The sequence below is a fragment of the Petaurus breviceps genome, unplaced genomic scaffold (genome assembly GCF_028583685.1).
Source record: "Petaurus breviceps papuanus isolate PSGF00001 unplaced genomic scaffold, PetGlider_PUasm1.0 90847, whole genome shotgun sequence".
Lineage (NCBI taxonomy): Eukaryota > Metazoa > Chordata > Mammalia > Diprotodontia > Petauridae > Petaurus > Petaurus breviceps.
The window spans coordinates 20310078-20332282 of record NW_027187360.1 but is presented as its reverse complement, the minus strand read 5'-3'; the positions used below and the strand labels follow the sequence as shown (position 1 = coordinate 20332282).

Genomic DNA, 22205 nt, shown 5'->3' with positions numbered 1-22205 from the left:
CTGAGGCATTAAACTAGTGCCTTGTTATGCCTGGTAGGTCTTCTATGACACAGTAATTCAGTTTGGACCCTAGTATTCAGATGTCTGGCCCAGACATCTGGGCCTTGAATACAGTATGACAACAAACTTTGAAAAGCCTAGGTTTTAGACTGCCTATTCATGTTCTTGCAGCATCCCTAGAGTAGCTAGTGTCAGTGTTTTCATCAGGAACTAAGGACAAGATAGACATTTTGGAGAAAGTTGGTTTCAAGATTCTACAAGGAGCCCAGAGGAAACTAGACTAGACTTAGGAGAACTTCATGGATGTCCCACAAAGAGGAGAAAAACATTTCAAACAAAAATAATTCCAGTAACTGTTGGCCCCTTTGCCACATTGTTCTAAGTTTGAGCCCATGTTTCCTTGGACACTTTATATATTTGTGGGAGAGTGCCTAGTGGGGCAGTGTGGGGAAATGTTTGTATTAATTCTTCTTACTATTCCATTTTTAGTAGTCATTTCTAAAAGCTAAATGAATCTGTTTAATTGTTATCAATTGATAATCAATAGGAGAAGCAACCCAATGAGGGTTCATGAGCTATAAGCATTAAAAAGACACCTAACTATCTCCTTAGAAATCCCTAGTCTGGGGGATTCTGAGGGGAGAAGCAGCAGTCACCTGCTGGGGACATAGTTTTTCAGTGAAAATGGGGGTCAGGTGAGCAGCTCCAGATGATATGCTACACTGAATGTGACAAATACCAATAAATATAAATGTTTCCATATACAAGGAACACAACACATATTTATTATGTATAGCTTTTTAAAAAAAAGTATAGAATAAATTCAAAACATTGCTGTCAAAGCTATCTTGCTTGTCTGTCCTCCTCTGAACTTTCTGTTTACTTTTGTATGTTTTTTTTTAAATGCTTCAATAATCCTCTTTTATCTTATCTTCCCTGTAAGGGTGGGTGACAAGGGAGGAAGGGAAAGAATCTGGAATTCAAAGTTTTAAAATCAAATGTTTTTTTAAATTATATATATACATACTATTATTACTATTACTTTACATGCAACTGGGAAATAAGATATACAGGCACTGGGGCATAGAGATCCACCATGCCCTACTGGAAAGTCAGAGAGGGGATGGGGGAAGATATAGGAGAGAGCAGATTGGGGGAGGGGATATTCAGTGGAATCGATATTTTGGGATAGTGGGTAGGGGAAAAATGGGGAGAAAATTTGTAACTCAAAATATTGTGGAAATGAATGATGTAAACTAAAAAATAACAGAGAAAAAAGTAATAATCCTCTTTTCTTTCATTTCTTTTCCTTTTGGTATCACTATGCCAACCACTCATATTAACTCCCAAACTTTCCTCTTAATTAAAAACAAATTCTCCCATGTAACAAGTAAGAATGATCAAGGAAAACAAAACACTGCAAATCTCTAAAAATGTCTCATTCTACATCTAGAATTTATCACCATTCTGTCAGAATATGAGTAACATACTTTTTCCTCTGACCTAGGAGTCATTTTTGGTATTGCACTGATCAGAGTTCTTAAGTTAATTAAGTTGTTTTTCCTTACAATATTGTAGTCATTGTATAAAATCATTCTCTTGATTCTGCTCACTCAACTCTTTATTAGTTCACATTGTTGTTCAGTCATTCAGTTGTGTCTGACTCTTTGTGACCCTGTATGGAGTTTTCTTGGCAAAGATACTGGAGTGGTTTGCCATTTCCTTCTCCAGTGCATTACGGCAAACAGAGGTTTACTTGCCCAGGGTCACACAGTTAATAAGTGTCTGAGGCCAGATTTAGACTCAGGACTCCAGACCAGTGCTCTATCCACTGAGACATCTAGTTACCTCAGTAACTATGGATGCTCGTTCTTATTTATATTATATATAATCTATATATCATATAGATGCTATAAATTATTTTTATTATAGTAAAGAACCAAAAACTAAAGAGGTATCTATCAATTGGGAAATGGATAAGCAAATTATGGTATATGAATATAATAGAATATTACTGCCCTGTAAAAAATGACAAAAGGGATGGTTTTAGAGAAAACCAGGAAGACTTGAATGAACTGGTACAGAGTAAAGTAAGCAAAACTGGAAAAACAATGTATACAATGATGCCAACACTATAAAGAAAACTTTGGAAGACTTGAAATCTATAATCAATGACCAATCGTAATTCCTAAGGACTGAGGATAAAGCATACTATCTACCTACTGACAGTTGTGATGGACTCAAGATATTTTTCATAAATAAAAAAGATGTATTTTTCAGATACAACCAATGAAGGAATCTGTCTTGACTATACATATTTGTTACATAGGCTTTTTTTTTATTCCCCCCCCCAATTTAAGAGGCAGAATGGGAGAGAAAAGAGGGGAGAAGAAAGGGAGGGAGGAAGACAAGGAAACAAGAAGGGTCACTGAAACACATTTTTTTTAAATACACAGAATAAGGCAGAAATGAGGGTAGAATTAGGGACAAATCAAACAGCTTTAAAAGCTATATGTTGAACTTACATATTTAAAAAGAAAAGCAAGCTGGACATAACAGATTCACAGTTTCATGTGTAAGCTTTTTCAGTTCTACTACATATATGGAAATACCCTTTTTAGGGTATTAAGTTCAAAATTTTTAAAAAACTTAATAAAAAGGAAAACAGTGCTGCTATATTTTTGTACATATTGGTCAATTTCTTCTTAGTATCTTTAGGGTATAAGCCTAGTAGTACTATCATTAGGTCAAAGGCTATGCACTGATATGCCACTTTGGGGACAATAAACAATTCATGGTTTCACCAAATGTACATTACATTAGTCTTCACACAGCCTTTCCAACAACTGTCAATTTTCTTTTTTGTCACGTAAGTCTTTTTCTTCTTTCTTGATATTGTTAGGGTGTAAGCCTAGTAGTAGTATATTCAAAGGCTATGGGCCTCAGACAAAGTAAAAGCAAAAATAGATCTAATTAAAAGAGATAAACAAGGAAACTATAATTTGCTAAAAGGTAACATAGACAATGAAGTAATAGCAATACTAAACATATATGCACCAAATCATATACAATCCAGATTCTTGAAAGGAAACATTAAATGAGTTATAGGAGGAAACAGACAGTAAAACTATACTAGTGGGGGACCTCAACTTTTCCTTCTCAGAGCCAGCTAAATCTAACCAAAAAATAAACAAGAAAGTTAAAGAGATGAATAGAATTTTAGAAAAGTTAGATATGACAAACCTCTGAAGAAAAATGTGAATAGAAAGGAATATAACTTTTCCTGAGCAGTAAATGGCACCTATGCAAAAACTGACCATGTATTAGGGAATAAAAACTTCACTGCCAAATGCAGAAAAAGGCTATGCACAGTTTAGTGACTTTGGGCATGATAAACAATTCATGGTTCTACCAACTGAGTGTCAGTATGTTAAACTGATAGGTATGAGGTAGAGTCTCAAGAGTTTTTAAAATTTCATTTCTGTTATTAGAAATGCACATTTCTGTTATTAGACTTATAATATTTTTTTCACATGGCTACCAAAAGCTAGGATTTCTTTCTCTGAAAACTTCTTGTTCATATCCTTTGACGATTTTGTACAAGAAAATGGCTTTATTATGAAGAATGGATTACCGTGAAGAAAGCTCTTTGCAAACATTCAAGTGTTATTATTTGAATAACATTAGCTAAAAATCATTAAATGATGTTACCTCCTACTTCTCCCTTTTTCCAAAGGTGAACAAGAGATATATGCTAAGTAATATTTAACTCTATTAAATTCTTTCAAAATTGAATATATAATACCATTACTGATCAAAACATATATATTCCATTTCCACTGATCTTCCAACTCTCACCTTCATCTAAAAGGAACAAATAGCGCACAGTATAGGCAAAGCACAGTGAAACTCCACTAGTACTGTGGACTTTAATAAGCATTCATTAAGCACTTACTATGTTCTAGACAGTGTGCTAATGGGTGGAATACAAAGAAAGATGAAAAGATTGTCCCTGCCCTCAAGAAGCTCAAATTCTAACTGGGGAAAGGGGAGATATATTATATGGAAAGTAATTTCAAAAAGAAGGTATTAACAAAGGGGAAGAGAATCAGAAAAAAAGAAGGCATTAGCAGCAGGGAGCAGGAAAGGCTTTTACAGAAGAAGGGATCTGAGCTAAGTCTTGAAGAACATCAGAGAAGTTAAGAGGTAAAAGTGAGGAGGGAGCAAATTCTAGACATGGAAGGCAACCAAGCAAAGGCAAACATGAGTCAGGAGACAGTACCAAGCACCAGTGTTAACTGAAGTCTAGAATTTGTGGAGGGACTGAATTGTAAACAGGCTGAAAAAGTAGGAAGGAACAAGGGAATAAAGGGTTAAACAGAAGACTTTATATTTAGTTCTGCAGGTAAGAGGAAGGCACCAGAGTTTATTGCATGGGGAAAGGGGTGGGGAGAAGGGATACCAGAGCTGCACTTTTAGGAAAATCACTTTGTACATAGTAAGTACTTATTAAATGTTGAGTCATAACTGTAGAGATTATGCCTAGGAGGGGACTGGTAAAGTATTCATAAATCTCTCTTGCATATCCTTAAAGAGGAGAGATTTCCTTGAAAAGGCTAATATTTTATTAATTCTGTCAGCTCCATAAATAGAGACTATTTTTTTTAGTTTTAAATATTTTATTTTTTCCCCAATTACATGGAAAAACAATCTTTAACATCCTTTATTTTACTGTTTTGAATTCTAAATTCTATCACTCCCTCCCTGAGACAGTAGGCAATTTGATACAGGTCATAAATGTGCAATCACGTAAAAACACTTCCATACTGGTCATTTCATGCAGGAAAGAAGGAAGGAGAAAGAGAAAGAAAAAGAAAGAGAGAGATGCTTCAGTGAGAATACAGGTGATATCAGTTCTTTTCACTGGAGGTGACAGTATTTTTCATGATGATTTTTCATTGTCTTGGATCACTGAGAATGGCTAAATCATTCACAATTCTTCATGAACAATACTGCTGTTACTGTGTACAATATTCTCTTGGTTCTGCTCACTTTACAACTGTATCAGTTCATGTAAGTTGAGACTATTTTTGCTTTGTTTTATTTTTGTATTTCCATTCACTATCACTGAAACTGGTGCATGGATAATCAACAAATGCTTCTCCTTAACATAGGTGAGACTTTTGTTCTGACCTCAACACCAAAAACTATCTCTTTGACAAGATGTGAACTTTCCTCATCCTGAATGCTACTGAGCTAACCCCACATCTCTAAAGTTCGAAAGTCATCCCAATTAACATCTCACTGGTGCTGAAGATAATACTTTCTACTTGGCCTTTAAAGAAAAGTTAGAAAGGTGGAGAGAAGTAGAGTTGAAAGAGGATTAGAAGAGGATTATACACAGAAATCTCAGCTTTTATGAAGTCTCTCCATGGAGACCATGAGGGCTCAGAGAAAGTTGGAGGTACAAATGAAATTCCTAGATAATGTCATGTTTTTAATCCAAGCATTCTGAATACAAGTGAATCAAATAAGTATTTATTTAGTACTTACTATATGCAAGTGACTGTGCTAAGCAGTGGGATACAAAGCCAAAAGGGGGAAAATGGTGCTTGTCCTCAAGGTGGTCAAATATTTTTGAGAGATACATTTAAAGAGGAATAAATACAACATAATTTAAGGAAGTAAGAAAATTAAAACGGGGCCCCCCCTTGGGAGGGGCAGGAAAGGCTTCCCAAATAAGGCGGCACCTGAGTTAACCTTGAAGGAAGCTAAGAATTAGTCTAAAGATACAGTTGAGGACAAAGGGTATTTTAAGTATGAAGGATAATTCACTCAAATGAAAGATGGAATATGGAGATCAAGGAGGCCAATTGGCTGGAAAATAAGGTATGTAAAGGAGAGTAATGTGAAACTAACTCTGGAAAGGTAGACCAGAACAAGTTGAAAACTTGTATTTTATCCTAGAGGCAACAGGATGCCACTGAAATTGAGCAGGGAAGTGGCTTGGTCACACCAATGTTTTCAGATCATTTTGGGAACTGTGTGGAGTATGAATCTCAGAGGGGAGAGACTAGAGGCAGGGAGATGAAGAAGGAGACTATTGCAATAGGACAAGTGAGAGGTGAAGGCTGTGTGGACAAAGCTTTGTTCTTGTATCAAGTAAAAGCTACAAAACAGCAAAGATGAACCACATGAGGAATCAATCCTGGATCTTGCCCTTTACTAACACTGTAATGTGGACTTTGCAGGTCTAAGAAAAGTGCTAACAGGAGCTTTTGATAGGAAAGATAGGGAAGCTCAACCCCAGAGTAGTACTATAAATCTACATGGCTATATACTTATAATGGGAGGAGGGACTGGGTAGAGGGAGAGGAGATGGAGGCTTACTGAAAAGGAAAAAAATTCTTTTGATAGTGTATGGGCTCAGGTTCAAGTCCTTTATTTTTTGGGAGAAGGCAAAGGGTCCCCCTGAAAAATAAAGTCTATTTTATCTTTGAGGGTTTCTTGAGTTCTAGTCTGAAAGGCCCTTAATATTTTCTCCAGAGGCCTAGACACCAGCCAAACTATAATGTTCACAAAGGAAAGAGTGTGACTGACAAGTCTCCACTACTGAACCCAGTCCACATAAACCCAAAGTTTCAGTTCTGGGTGGTTACAAAGCTTTGGTTCTGGGCCACTAGTTACAAATTAAAATCATTCCCACCGACAAACTACTCATCGGGGCAAATATTCTAGATACCCAGAAGAATACATCTATTTACCATGTTTTGGAAGAAACAAAACTTTTGTGTAAACACAGAGTCATTAAAGTAAAAACAAAACAAAACCCACAAACAAAAATAACTAGTTGCTTATTTTGGAAAGAAAATATTTTGTTCACAATGAAATAGTACTAGTTCGAAGATTCAATAATGTCTAAACTTCTAAAAAATAAATTTTGAAAGGGAAACTGTAGTCTTGAGTTAAAAGGACAGGATATGAAAGAAAGTTTCAGTTTACAGTACTACTAGATGGCATTTATATAGCTTGAAAATACCTTAAATATAAGCTCTTGGGGCGGCTAGATGGAGCAGTTAATAAAGCAACAGCCCTGGAGTTAGGAGGACCTGTGTTCAAATTCAGCCTCAGACACTGAATACTTACTAGCCATGTGACCTTGGGGAAGTCACAACCCCAACTGCCCTACCTTCCTGTAATGGGAATGTAAATTTTAAAGATCTTCCCTGCCCCTAGGCTAAAGTGCACCTGGAGCCTGGGGTGGGAGGCTTGTTTTTCAATAGATACTTCTTGATTGGCCAGTGAGTCAATAAGGTTGTTACATTCTCTGAGCCAGGAGAAAGCTATATAAGCCCTGATGTGTAGCTTTGTTTTGGGGCTCACTTTCAGAAGTGTTCTGTGATTTGATCTGAGAGCCCCCCTCGGCTTTGAAAAACCCAGATGTTGAAACCCAGATGTTGATTGGGTATGGATGTAATGATTGGACAGTTTGAAATCTGTCTACTTAATCTGTTTCTGTCTTGACAATTCTGTCTGTATATTCTGAAGTTCGGGGTGCTGACCTCTTTCCCCTGAACTAGGTAAACAATACATGTTTGACTGATTAAAGTAAGCTTGTTAACCCATTTTGAGTTGCTTTCCTTTAACAAAGCAGATCTAAGAACCTGTGTTGGGAGCGACCCTGAGGACGCTTGGGGTGCTTGCCACTACACTTCCCCTCTCCAAAAATATATATATAAATTTATTTTTATATAAATTATATATAATATAAATAATATAATATATAAAATAATGTAAATATAAAAATATATAAATTATATAAATATAATTATATTTATATATATTAATTTTTATATATAATATATATATATACTATATATATGCTCTTATTTGATCTTCACAACAATCCATTCAAGCTAGGTGCTACAAGTATTATCCCAGGTTCACAGGTAGGGAAACTAAGACTCAGAAAAGTTAAGAAACTCCATGGTCACAAAGTTGAAATCAAAGGCAGAAATCAAGCCTAGGTCCCCAAGTTCAGAAACTTTTCTTACCTCATCCCAGTCTCTCCAATTAAGGAGGTATATATCATAAACTATGAACATTCAAGGAAAGTGATAATAAATTAAATTTCTTAGATCACTTCTATCCCCAAAAAGTTTTCATATGTTAATCTAAATTTGCCTTCTTTATATTATTAATCTAACTTTATGGATGTACAACAAATTCAAAAGTAAAATGATTTTCTAATATCTCCTGGATCCCAGAACAATGTTCATTTTGAATGTTAATCAGAAAATATAATCTTGGTTTCCTATGAAATTAACATTTTTTTAATCCACTCCTCTTAGCTTCTCTATTTCCATCAAGGACATCACCATCCTCCCAGTCACTTCAGATTCCCAACCTCTGAGTCATCCTTGGTCAAATGAGGTAAGAAACGTACAGCACTTTGCAAACCTTAAAATTCTATATAAATCTTATTATCTTCACTCTCCCTTATTCCACTATATCCAACCAATTGCCAAATATCGTTGATTCTATCCTTCACATCTCTCTCCTCTCTCTTAACAAGGCCATCATCCCAGTTTAGGCTTTAATAACCTCTCATCTGAACTATTAAAATTGATCTTCCTGTTGCCAGTCTCTCCCCTCCAATCCAGCCTCTACACAGTTGCCAAAATGACATTCCAAAGCACAAGTCTGGCTACATCCCTTCTCTATTCAGAAGACTCCTCAAAAGACTCAAACAGCTCCCAATTATCTCAGATAAAATGCAAATTCCTCTATTTGTCATCTAAAGTTCTTCACAATCTGGCTCCAGCCTACCTTTCTAGGCTTACACATAATTTCCCCACACATACCCTACATTCCAGACAAACAAGCTTATTTACTATTCCTCATACACAACATTCCATTTTCCATCTCTGTGCCTTTAACTCAAGCCTGGAATGCACTCTTTCCTTACTACATCTTCGAAGAATCTCTAGCTTGTTTTAAAGACCAGCTTAAAAGTCACCTCCTAAGAGTGGGGGGTAGGTGGGGTACCCCTCTCCATTACCTTGTATCTACTTATTATATATTGTATTTACTTTCATGGATACATGGTGTTTCCCTTGGAAAAAATTTAAGCTCATTGAGGAAGGGGACTTTTAATTTTTTTCTTTGTAATCTCAGCATTTAGGATATATTGTACCCGGCACATAGTAGGCATTTAATAAGTACTTGTTTATTGGTATGTCTTCGACAATTATTTTTTAATCTCCTTGATTAAATCACTACAAAATTATTTTGTAATTAGTTTAACTCCCCTTTCCTAAATTCTATAAATATAAAAGTCATCTTCTTCCTCTTGAGGACTGAAATTTAAGTGGGGAGGTTTGAATATTCTTCCTGAAATTAGATTAGACACTTCAAAATTTTAAAATTCTTAAGACAACTGAAATGGAGAGGGAAAAAAGCTAAAGATAATCACGATTTAAAACAAGTTTTTCCCCTTCGTTATCTCCTTGGGAAGAATTTGAAAAGTGACTTCATGGTTGAGTTAAATCAATAGAGTATAAACAGTACAAATTCCCTTAACCTTACTTCAAAATGGAAAAAGTTCATTTCCCAACTGGTTTGTGCTTGTGAGGAGCAAGGTATCAGTCTTTCAAGGAAGAAATGTAAATGTAAAATGGCCCGTATTTCATCCTTGTGCAAAAGTTAAATATTTTAAGGAAGGAAAGTACTGAAAGATATATATTTTTTTCCAATTATAGTCACTGACTGGAATGTATTTGTTAGGAATTTATTTCAGAGGCAAACTTGGTGTATTATAACTGTTATCCAAAATAAATTAAAATGTCTATCTACTGAAGATGAGGTATAAACCTATATGTAGAAATACACAGCTTTTCGCATCTAAACAATGATTCGGTGACCTTCAAAGCACTTGTATATGAACAACTAATCTTCACAGAAAACACAAGAACACAAGTTTCTGACTTGTATAAAGGTGAAATCCCACTGACAATAGGGAAGTAATAATACTCCCATTGGAAATAAGCAACTACTTACTTGAACAGAAGCATAAATGACAAGACACAAAAAAGAAGGGCGTAGGTAGGCAATGGGAAATCAACAGCACACACCTGAAGCTATCAAAGCTTAGTCCCCCTCCCCCTCCAGATCCACAAGACCTATTTAAAAGCCCCGCCTCTACCTTCCCGGATTTTCACGCATGCTCAGTCGACAAGACATAAAACTTCCACTCCTTTGGGAAGAGAGCAGCAGCATACAACAAAAACCAGGAATTACCAGTTGGAGTTGGAGACGCGGGGAGATGGGAGGGAAAGGCAGAAGCTATCAAGCGAGCGGGGATAACTTTTCTTTTGCAAAGTTTTCTCTAGGTTCAGAGCCTGAGTCGCCCCAGGGAAGAACGGGGGATGCGACGGGACCTCCCGCAGCTCGCCAGGCCGCCTCTCTAGTGGGTGAGCTGCTCCTGCAGACACCCGGGGGAAGATGAGGCCTAGCGCCCCGCAGCGGGGCCTGTGACAGCCCACAGGCCCCACCCCTGGGGGCGGGTGCTGCCGACTACGGGGCGGCCCGAAGGGCGGGGAGGGAGTTCTCCCCTAGTGTTTAGAGCTAGGGGAAGAGGGGAGTGAAGGACCATCTTCCCGGGTAGCCAGGGCCGGGGGCGCCTCCTGCGTCGCTGCCGCGGTCGCCGCAGGGGCCTCTGCGTCCCCTAGCCCCACAGGCCAGAACTGGACCACCCCCGCCTCAGAGCCGCAGGGAGCTCCCTCCGCTTCCGTCAGGATGGAGGCCTAACGGGGGCGGGGGAGGGCTCCGGAGCCCCTGAACCGATCTCCCACTCCCCACCCCACCCCCAGGCCTGCGTGAGGTCTGTTGCTAAGGGGGCCTTTCCTTGGAGACCGAAGAGGGAGGGAGGGTCTCCTTCCGGTCTGAGGGGAAAGGGGGAGGGAAGCACTCACCTGTGCCCGGTGTCTCCCGATGCCGGCGGTGACTCTATTTCCCCACCCCCCCAGCCCCCGCCCCTTAGTCCTGGGACCCACTGACACAGAGGCGGAAGTGCGGCCGGCCGCCACACTGAGTGACAGCTTGCCCTAGCCAGTCGGTGAGCCCGGTTCCGAAGCGTCAGCCTCATCACAGCCAATCAATGCCTCGCAGAGGAGAGTAGAAAGGCTGAACTATGTTAATAGGTTCACCTTCCCCGCACCTCCCCTCCCTACTCCTCCACCCTCACAGACTTTGGAGACCCACCCCCGCTGAGGGAAGGGATGAAATAAGTGACCAATTACTGTTGAGTAGGGGCGGGGTTATGCAGATGAGTCTTAAAGGGAAAGGGAAGGACCATGTTTCAGGACTGGAACAACCAGCCTGTGATTTAAGGTTTATGCAATCTCTCGATTTACAAACACCGAGCTTTTATGCCCTGCGAGGTTTGAGTACTTCCTTTTCAGATTGTTTTGGCACTGATTGTGTTGCATACACCCATGCAGCTTTGGTAGCTGAATTTGTTTTTATCTTAAAGTTGAAAGAGGAGGCAGGGAAGTATCTACCCTACTAGTGGGGTCCTAGAGCAATGGGAAACAGCTAAAAATCTTTTGCCTGACGTCTGGGACTTCTCAAAGAAGCTAGCTTCCTCAACCCGAAGATTTCCTCCCCCAGGCTCTGGCCACCCTACTTTGCCTCTCCTTTCCTGGAACACACAGAAGGGTATCCCCCTTAAGGAATAATGACAGCATCAACCACCCTGGGTGGTGTGAGGATCAAAAGAGGTAATAATTGTAAAGCGTTTAGCACAGGGCCTGGCACAGTCAAACACTATAGAAATATTAGCTATTGTTATTATTAGCCATGCCTCATAACCCTACCTAACCCCTAAAGAGTGGAAAGGACTTGAGTTGAGGTCCAAAATTTTGAGACCAAGAATCTCTCTTTCTGCTCTTCTGTACCTTTTGCCGCCCCCTTCTGTTGCAGCTTCCCACCACCCCACTACCACTTCTTTGTAGCCCAGTCTAGAGTTACTAAGCTCAAAAAGCATTTATCAAAACCACTGGTAAAGGATTCTAGGAGGAACCTCCCACAGCCTTTTTAGTCCAGGCCTCTCATTTTACAGATGAGGCCCACAAAGACGAGGTGACTTTCCCAGAGGTAGTAAAGCAGCACTGGGGCTCAAATTCACACCCTTAAGCTTCAAATCTAGAACTGTCAAGCTTATTCTCAACTTTTACACATTCCTGGATGCCCATCTTCTGCCATTTCCACCTATCTAAATTCTACCTGTCTTTCAAAACAAGTTTGACCTTAATGAAGCTTCTCCAACCACTTCATACATATCTCATTGTTTTACTTTATGTAATCCTATAGCACTTACAATCTGAACCTAGCACTCTTTAATGCTGATTACATAAATTACATTCTCTCCTACTTTTTTTGTATTTCATAAGTATTAAGTCCCTAACTCTATCTAGAGTATAAAGAGTAACAAAGGGAGAGATATTATCTTCTGCTATTTGAGGGGGTTTTACATACTCAGCCACTCCCTTCGGATTCCCAACTCATTGAACATAGAGGGCATTTCTCCTGTTTCCTACTTTTAACATCTAAAGATACTCTCTCTTGCTTCCAGTCTAGCCTCTTCAAAGATTAGGAAGAAGGGAGTAGGACCTTTGGTTGTTGTACAGTTGTTTTCGGTCATGCCTAACTCTCCATGACCAATTTGGGATTTTCTTGGCAAAGATACTGGAGTGGTTTGCCATTTTCTTCTCCAGCTCATTTTACAATTGAAGAAACTGAGGCAAACAGGGTTAGGTGACTTGCCTAGAGTCTTCCAGCCATATGTGACTGAAGGGTCTTTGTGGATGGTGACCCTTTCTGGGCAACAACCCACCCCTGCCAATTCTAAGGCACTCTCTTCCTCAGGCTATTCAAGTGTCAAGTTACCTAGTTAACTTGTGGTTTACTGGCTTGATTTCTTTCTCAAAGACCAAGCCTTAAACCCAATTCACTCTAGATCTCATTAGTTGGACAATAGGTTCTTGCTCAAGCACCACTCAATCAGTTTTATGGGCCCTCCTGGCTCAAGGCTGATGTAAATAGCAACTCTTTCTCTTTTGGCCAGCAACCCTAAGGGTCTTTCCCTCCCAGTTTGATTTTTTTTATTAAGGGAACCATCCCTAGCCTATTCACTGAATGGGCATTGCCTCTCTCAAAGTGAGAACCTAGGGGCAGCTAGGTGGCTCAGTGGATAGAGCACCGACCCGGAGTCAGGAGGACCTGAGTTCAAGTCTGAGTTCAAGTCGGTCTCAGACACTTAACACTTACTAGCCATGTGACCTTGGGCAAGTCACTTAGTCCCAACTGCCCTCCAAGAAAAAAAAAAAAAGGACCAAAGGTCTCCCATTGCATTCTGGGCCATCTCCAGTCATCCTGATCCCTGGTCCCTGGACCCAGATGGAGGAGAAAGTAAGGCTGGTGACTTTGCACAGCCCTCACTCACTCAAATCAAAGTCAGTTGCAAGTCTTATCATTATCTTCCTGATGTCATGGTCTTCTTGGAGAACAAAGGACAAACCACAACAAATTGTGATCTTTCCACCACTGTGCTGACAAAGTTGATCCTAAATGAAGGAAATAAACAAAGGTAACCTGAAGTCAGTATAGTTGAGTCCACAATCCACGTGTCAAGTGATAAAAAGTGGAGAGATAGGGTCCTAGGGCCTCCCCACCCAGAAGCATATAGCACTTTTTCCCTCAGTTACTGCCCAGGAAATAATTTTTACACATTCTCTTCAAACTTAGCAGCCTCTTACCCTCAGCTTCATGCTCACAGGACTGGATCCTCATTGACTGGCACTTGTTATACTTGAAAGCCTCCATCAATGGAGGAACCCAGTACCTTCCTGAGACTGTCCATTCTACCTTCTTTCTGGATATAGTGCCATTCTTAATGAAGCCTGGGATGACGTTAGCTTTTTTGGCTGCCATGTTGCACTGTTGACTCTTACTGAGTTTGCAATTCAGTAATACTTTTTCCTGTGAATATTGGCCTATGCATGGTTCCCCAATTTTGAATTGTGAAGCTGATTTTTTTGAAAACAAATATAGGATTTTATACTTATCTCTGTTGAATTTCATCTTACTAGATTCACCCCATCATGATCTTTTCAGATTCTGGCTTTAACATGCAGTTTACTAATTATTTTTCCCAACTTTGCATCATTTACATATTTGGTAAGAATATCATCTGTATCTTGCTGGAATACAGGTAAACTATATCTAAACCCTCCATATGCCAGTTTAGAAACACTATCAAAAAGAAATAAAGTGAGTGTGGTATGCCTTGTTCTTGATGGAACCCTATTAGCTCTTAACAATCACTAATTCCCTTCCTATATATCTATAAATCATCCCATTTGATAAGAAATTCTACAAGTTTGCCAGGAATTGAAGTGAAACTCACCAGCCTTGAGTTTGCTAACTCCACTCTCCTCTCTTTTCTGAAAAATGGAAAAACATTCAGCTACCTCCAGTCCTTGAACATTTCTCCTCTCCTCTGCTTTGCACAATGTTTTGCAGCTAGGGAATTTCAGGTTCAAAGAAGTGACATGTCTTTATTGTCTTATAGCTGAAGCAATAAACAGTTGGATATATGATTCCCTAACCCTGCACCTGAAAGACTGGTATAATAGGGAGAACAACTGACCTAGATTTGAGCTCCAGTTCATATGTATTCAGTAGATATGAAATTTTGGGCTCTTAATCTCTAAAAGTCTCAATTACACTACTTCTAAAATATAGATAGCAATGCCCGTCTTGTCCATTTAAAAAGGTTTTTGTGAAGATCAGATGAAGGTGCTTTGTAAACCATGAGGAGGAAGCTAGGTGGTTACACTAGATAAACTGGCCTAGAGTCAGGAAGAGCTGAATTAAAATTAAACCTCAGATACTAGCTGTGTACCCTGGACAAGTCACTTGACCTATATTTGCCTCATTTTCCTTTAACTGTAAAATGGGAATAACAGCACCTAGCCCTCAGAGTTGTTGTTAGAATCGACTGAGATCATATCTTTAAAGTGCGTAGAATAGTACCTGGCACATAATAAGTGTTATATAAATGATTTTGCCTTTCCTGTCCTTCCTCCCCATGTAAAGTATTACATTTTTGTTGTTGTTAATATATTTACTGTCTATTCTGATTGCTAAGTTCTTTACAACTCAAAACTTGTTTGTGTGCATTTGGAGCTTACCCAACATCATAGAAAGTCTTTTCTTCCTCCTGACTTCTATAACCTTTCTTGCTTCGTAACCACATCCTTCTTACACTTACTCCTTATTCCATGGCCTTTCAAAGTGACTCAGTAATCATTATCTTCTAGTTTTTTTTCCGAATATTAAAATTATGTCTAAGGTCCCCTTTAGCTCTACATCTATGATTTCATCAACATTTGTCCCTCATGTATATTTGGTCTCTTCTCCTTCCCATCTGTCTACAAATATGCTTGGGTCTCTCTATCCTAAAAAAAAAACCTTCCCTTAACTCTTTGCCCCATTGGTTCTCTTTCCTTTCAACTTATTTTAAATTTTAAAAAAGTTTACCTTTTGTTTTCATATCACCTATGCTTCCCAATATATCCTTCTCCATTCCCTTGCCCAGAGAACCATTTCTCATAACAAAGAATAAAAAAGGAGGGGAAAAAACCAGTTTAGCAATATTACAAATACATCAACCAAGTCCAGAATTATAGGTAGTATTCTTAAACCATAGCTTCCTACCTTTGCATACTCATAAACTTCTTGCAAAAGTTATTTGCACCCAACACCTACTCTTCCACACTACCTACTCTTTCCTCAATTCCAAGCAACCAGACTAAAATCCCCACAATTCTAGGGAACCGGTCCTCTCAAAGTTCACCAATGGCGACCTTATCTCATGGTCTTTGTTCTGTCCACTTTTACCTCTTTGCCATACTTGATACTATTGACTAACCTTTCCTTTACGATAAGCCTCACTTGGTCATTGTTTGGATTCTGATGGCTCAGAATAAGTGTAAATAGCAATTGTTTCTGTTTTGGCCAGAAATCCTGAGGTCTTCACCTCCCAGATTGATTTTTTTTTTTTGACTAGGTAAAAGAGGCCATTCTTTGCCTCATTTTTTTTTTTTACTAGCCTTAAAACACTGAATGAGTGTTACCTTAGACAAACTGAGACCTGGGAAAGACCTTCCTTAAAAAGACCAAGGCCTCCCACTGCATCCAAGGCCATCTCCAGTCATCCTGATCTATACCTTATCACTGGGCACAGATGAGTCTGGAGGAGAGAGTGAGGCTGATAACTGCACAGCTCTGCCTCACTTGAATTCAATTCACTTGCAAGTCATGACATCTTCTTTCTGATTTCATAGTAGTAGCTGCCCTACTGGGAACCCAACTGGCTAGTTCCAGTTGGGCAATGCAACTCCTTCCTTCCTTTCTTCCTTCCTTATTCTTTCCTTCCTTCCCTCTTCTCCCTCTTCTTCTCCTCTATCATCTTCCTCTTTTCCCTTTTCTGTCTTCTCTTTCTCTTCTCCCTCCTCTACCTATATCCACATAGGGAATCTGTGGGTACTCTGCCCAAAGGAATATAAATTTTGATCACTGAAACCTAACTAGATATCTTGGGGTTTATAGGCTAGATTTCTTTTTTTATGGACCATGCCTTAAACCCAAATCACTGATGCTCTCATTGATTGGCCAACAATAGGTCCCAGCCCAAACCTAACTTGGTCTTTGTTTGGATTTAGATGTCTCAGAGTAAATGTAAATAGCTATTTTTTCTGTTTTGGCTAGAACCCTAAGGGTATTCACCTCCCAGATTGATTTTTTTTTTTGACTAGGTAAAAGAGGCCATTCTTTGCCTCATTTTTTACCTAGCCTTAAACTCTGATCTGGCATTGCCTCAAATAAACTGAGGCCTGGGAAAGACCTTAGCTTAAAAAGGCCAAGGCCTTCTACTTCATCCAAGGTCATCTCTAGTCATCCTGGTCTATATTTTGTCACTAGACCCAGATGGCTCTGGAGGAGGGAGTAAGCTGGTGACTTTGCACAGCTCTGCCTCACTTATATCCAATTCACTTGCAAGTCATGAGCTCTCCCTCCTGATGTCATGGTCTTCTTAGAGAATGAAGGCTGACAACAGCAACAGCAACCACCTTGGGATAATCTCTCTTCCTTAACTTCAAAGATATCACACACACTTATTCTCTTCATTCATTTTTTAATAGTTCTTCATTGTTCTTTCCTATTTGTTGACATTTTCTTTAGGGGGAAACCTTTTGTGGGGGATACCTACTTTAAGTGTAGGGTCTTGGCTTTCTCCATACTCTCTCCCTTAGCCACTCGTATAGCTTCAATTATCACCTCTAAACAAATGGTTCCACGTCTAGATCTTCAGCCTTGACCTCTCTTCTGAATTTGAGACCAACATCTCCAGCCGCCTACAGGACATTTCCACCTGAAAGTTCCACTCCCTCAAACTTAAAAAAAAAAAAATGGAGCCTATTATCTTTTTACATAATTTGCCCTTCCTTCTGACTTCACTGTTTCCATCACCATTCACCCAGTTACCCTTTTTTGGAATCTTGGCATTATCCTGGACTCCTCCCTTTTCTTAAATTGTCATGTCAACACCCAAATTCTGTTGATTCTGACTCTGTAAAATCTCTCACACATCTCCTTTCTATTACTACCACACCACCCTCTTATAGTCCCTTATTGTCATTCACTTGGTTGATTGGAATGGGGTTTTTTTGTCCTATTTTGGAGGGGGGAAGGCAGGGCAATTGGAGTCAAGTGACTTGCCCAAAATCATACAGCTAGTAAGTGTTAAGTGTCTAAGGTTGGATTTGAATTCAGGTCCTCCTGCCTCCAGGGCTGGTGCTCTATTCTGGAATAGTTTTCTAACATGTCTTCCTACTGCCACTCTCTTCTTGCCATGTAATATATTCTTTATATAATTGACAGAATAATAATACACAATAATAATGATTTCCATTTCTATAAGCCTTGTGAGATAATATAAATATTATCATCCCCATTTTACAGATGATGAAGTTTTGATTCCAGGCATTGAAGTGATGTCTAGGATACACATAGTTAGAAAATATCATTGCTGGAATTTGAAGTCTGGTCTCTCAAATCTAAATATAGCATACTTTCTGCTATACCAAATCACATGATTCCTCTACTCTAAAATCTTCAGTGACTTCCTATGACCTGCCAAGTAATATCCAAACTCCCTGGCCTAACATTTAAGGCTCTTCATTAATATGATGATCTCCCACCCTTTCAGCTTTATCATATCATTTCCTTACACTCACATTATGCTTTAGCCAAAATGTGTATTCCCTGTATATTTCTCTTTCCTATTGTGATGAAAGTCATAGGGCTAGTTCCAGCAACAGCATCCTAGGGAAATAGTCTTGTATATAACACATAAGAAAGACAGAAAAGGAAGCAGTTTCTGAAAGAAATCTAACTGCCTGGATTAGATTTACATATTAAAATGAGATTGCCTTGATATCTTTGCTCCCCACATTGCCTGTGCTTGAGCTGTCTTCTCTATCCACCTAAGCCCCCTCCACTCTAGCCCTGCCCCTTTCTCTCTTCCGGTCCTTATACATCCTATGCCAGCCCTATCCATGTTGTCTCATATCCTTCATAGAAGATCTCAATGCACTGGAGACTTCCCTCTGGATCTTTTAACATTCTATAGGTACCAGCACACACTCAGGCTGTGCCCGTTTACTTCCAATAAAGAAACCTTTTTTTTTCTTGATCATATATTTCCTAGCTAATATCTTTTAAAGTGGCATCTTGCATTCAAGTCACTGATAATATGCTGCAGCCCTTTTACACCTTCCATGTTTCTCTCCATTGCCCTTTGGGTCACCTGCAAATTTTAGTCTTTGGAGAGTGTGGGATATTATTCACAGTCATACAGCATCACTGGGTGAATATTGATTTTTAAAAATAGGTTTTTGTGTCAAGGAGCAGCTTATAATTGTGAAAAGTGCTGTATAATTTTCTAAAGGCAATTCAATCTAATCTCCTCCTTTTCAATTCTGGGGCCAGCTCATTGTCCGTCTGAACCACTTGTTCAAGATATATGGTAATAATCAGCTAATTCAATGAGCTACCCATCCAGCTGCACGTTGTACCTCAGAAGGCAGGCAGTCTTCACTAATTTTGTTTGGTCATGTATGGAATGATATTTCTTTCTGTCCTGTATGGAGCACACAATAGAGGTGATATTGACTGCTTCCTTTCCTCCTTGTTGGTTCCAAACAAAGTGACAGCATTAAGTTACTTTGTTTTCCAAGCAGAGGATTTCTTCCTGCTGACCTAGAGCTACCTCTGAATACAGAAGACCATCAGAAGAGAGAGGAAATAGAAGTATCTTTCCCTGAGTTTTGGGGGAGTAGTGCCCATGTTAATACCAGTTACATGAAGCTCTCTTTCACCGTAACTCAGGACAAAGATGAACATCTTGGGGAAGTGGGGAAGAGAGATAGGAATTTTTCCCCCCTGCATCTACCATGGCATCTTGCAATCTAGCTACTTACTTGTACAGTAGGAAGGGGCAAAAGGAATAAGCATTTATGTAGCACCTGCTGTGTGTCAAGCACTATGTTAAATGCCTTACCAGTATCTCATTTGAACCTCACAACAACCCAGGGAGGTAAGTGCTATTATCACCCCTATTTTACAGTTGAAGAAACTGAGGCAGACAGAGGCCAAGTGATTTGCCCAAGGTCACAGGGCTATGTGTCTGAGGCTGAATTTAATCCCAGTTCTTCCAGACACTAAGCTCAGATCTCCAGCCACGGTACCTCCTAGCTGCTCCCTAGTTACAGTAGGAGACAATACACCTAACAAGGAGCCACTCTCAATGAGGTCAGAATACAGAATGGGAAGAAGTGAGTTGACAGTTACCTTGGCTATTGGGAATTGGGTTACGGAAAAGAATGGGCACAGGGTGCCCAGCTGAGTGACCTTTTCAACAGAGACACCTCACCCAAGAGGAACAACATAAAGACACCAGAAGAACAGAGAGGACATCAGGGCCCTGCAGTGCTGGAAGTGTGAATTTCCTGGACCAGTGTTCTCTCTGTGGGTGCCTCTCTACTAGTATACTCTATGTCTATGCTCACTCTTCACAGCACTGGGTATAGATTTGGAAGAGTGAGTCCCAGATTTATAGGAAGAATATTTTGTAGCTACTGTTCTTAAATATCATTTTCTTGAGATAATTGTGTCACCTGGGTGACTATTAAGGGAAAATGCATCTGTGGAGGGTCATGAATTGATGGAAGTTTTAGGAGGGCAGACCCCCAGAGTAATTTGAAACTGAGATAGCTGATCCCCAGAAAATGCACCCCCAATTAGTGCAGATTGGAGGAGTATTCCAGAGGGAAGAATCCCTCAAATTCATAGGACCATGGATCTAGAACTGGAAGGGACTACAAAGGTCATTTAGTCTAATTCTATCATTTTACAGACTAAGAAACTGAGGGCCAAGGAGGTTAAGCAACTTATTCAAGTTCACACAGGTAGCAAGTGACACAGGTAGAATTTGAACTATGGTCCTCTCACTTCAAAGCTGTTGTACCACCATACACATAATATATTTCAAAGTGCTTTTCATAGCACATTTGTTCTCTCATTTGAATCTCACTACAGACCTAAGAGCTAGATGCCAGCCTCATTATCCCCACTTTACAGATAAGAAAACAGAGACAGAATAATGGCTCACATTCATATAGTACTTTGCAAAGTGCTTCCTTTACAACAATCCTGTGAGGTGGTATTAAGAAAGAATTATATTTTGTAAAGTTTGAGGGTGACCCGGTGTGTCAAGTTAAATCAAGCTTTTCTTTCTTTTTTTTTTTTTTAAGAAATTGGGGTTAAGTAACTTGCTCAAGGTTACATGGTCAGTTTTTTTGTGTGTATGGGTGTTAAGTATCTGAGGCTGGAACCGATCCAATCCTGGGTTCTCCCGACTCCAGGCCAGCACTCTTACTCACTGCACCACCTAGCTGCCCCTAAATTAAGCTTTTCAAAGTGATGATAAAAACTTCATGTGATAGTTGTTTTTATCCCCTTCCCCACTTCAAACACAAGGAGAAGAGATCCATTTTTGCTGAACTCATTACATACTAATTAAAGTGGAACAACTGCAAGGCTGCATGACCATCAGTATGTTTCATGTTTGACTAAGAGTGATTCTGTGATTGTATAATGTGGAATCAGCTCAATCCCAAATCTCAGAATTAGTTCAGGGATGTTCTTAGAGGAAAGCATTCTGGGGCCTATGAAGCAGCTCAGTGTTTCAAGCTAAAGGAAAACAAGATAACCAAGGTAGGTCTAGGCCTTTATCTAATGATTAGTTTAGATCACTCTGGCTTTCATTGATAAGCCAAAAATAGGTCCCAGGCCAAGCCATACTTGGTCATTGTTTGAACCCAGATTGGTTCAGAATGCATGTAAATAGCAATTATTTCTGTTCTGGCCAGAAACTCAGAGGGTCTTCCCCATCCAGATTGATTTATTTTATTTCATTTTAAAATATTATTTTGGTTATTTATGTATATATTTATAGTTTTTTACTAGGTAGAGAGGCTATACTCTGCCTCAATTTTTATTGTCTTAATCACTGATTGGGTGTTGCCTCAGTCAAACGGAGACCCATTAAAGATCTTAGCTTGAAAAGACCAAGGTCTGCCACTCCATGATGGGCCATCTCCAGTTGTCCTGATCTATATCTGGCCACTGGACCCAGATGACACTGGAAGAGAACTTCCATGTTATGTCATCACTTCCCTGATGTCATGGTTCTCTTCTAGAAGAAAGTACAAACAACCTCTGTTAGTAGAAAAGGAGCTGTCCACTCAGGACCAAACTGGAACTGGGAAGTTAGGCTATACAGCACTCTCTCTCACTCTGTCTCTCTCTGTCTCTCTCTGTCTCTCTCTCTCTCTCTCTCTCTCTCTCTCTCTCTGTCTGTCTCTCTGTGTCTCTCTCTCTCTGTCTCTTCCCTCCTCCCTCCTCTCTTTCCCCCTCCCTCTTTGTCTCTCTCTCTCTCTCTCTCTCTCTCTCTGTGTCTCTGTGTGTCTCTGTGTGTGTGTGTCTCTCTCTGTGTGTCTCTCTGTGTGTGTCTCTCT

The 22205-nt window shown here is 39.6% G+C and overlaps 2 protein-coding genes across 7 annotated transcripts in view; both read right to left on the bottom strand.

The window, feature by feature from the left end:
- The window catches only part of OSBPL2 (oxysterol binding protein like 2), a 122052-nt gene extending 110963 nt beyond the window's left edge, over nucleotides 1–11089 (bottom strand). For 5 of the 6 annotated variants that reach the window (XM_069072538.1, XM_069072539.1, XM_069072535.1 and 2 more), the window contains exon 1: nucleotides 10974–11089. The gene's annotated coding sequence lies outside the window, so the exon portion shown is untranslated. The remainder of the gene's footprint in view (nucleotides 1–10973) is intronic. The other variant, XM_069072536.1, reaches the window with a different exon arrangement.
- The window catches only part of SS18L1 (SS18L1 subunit of BAF chromatin remodeling complex), a 259676-nt gene that overhangs the window by 28851 nt on the left and 208620 nt on the right, over nucleotides 1–22205 (bottom strand). Inside the window, exon 8 of the transcript XR_011165339.1 lies at nucleotides 10205–10505. The gene's annotated coding sequence lies outside the window, so the exon portion shown is untranslated. The remainder of the gene's footprint in view (nucleotides 1–10204; nucleotides 10506–22205) is intronic.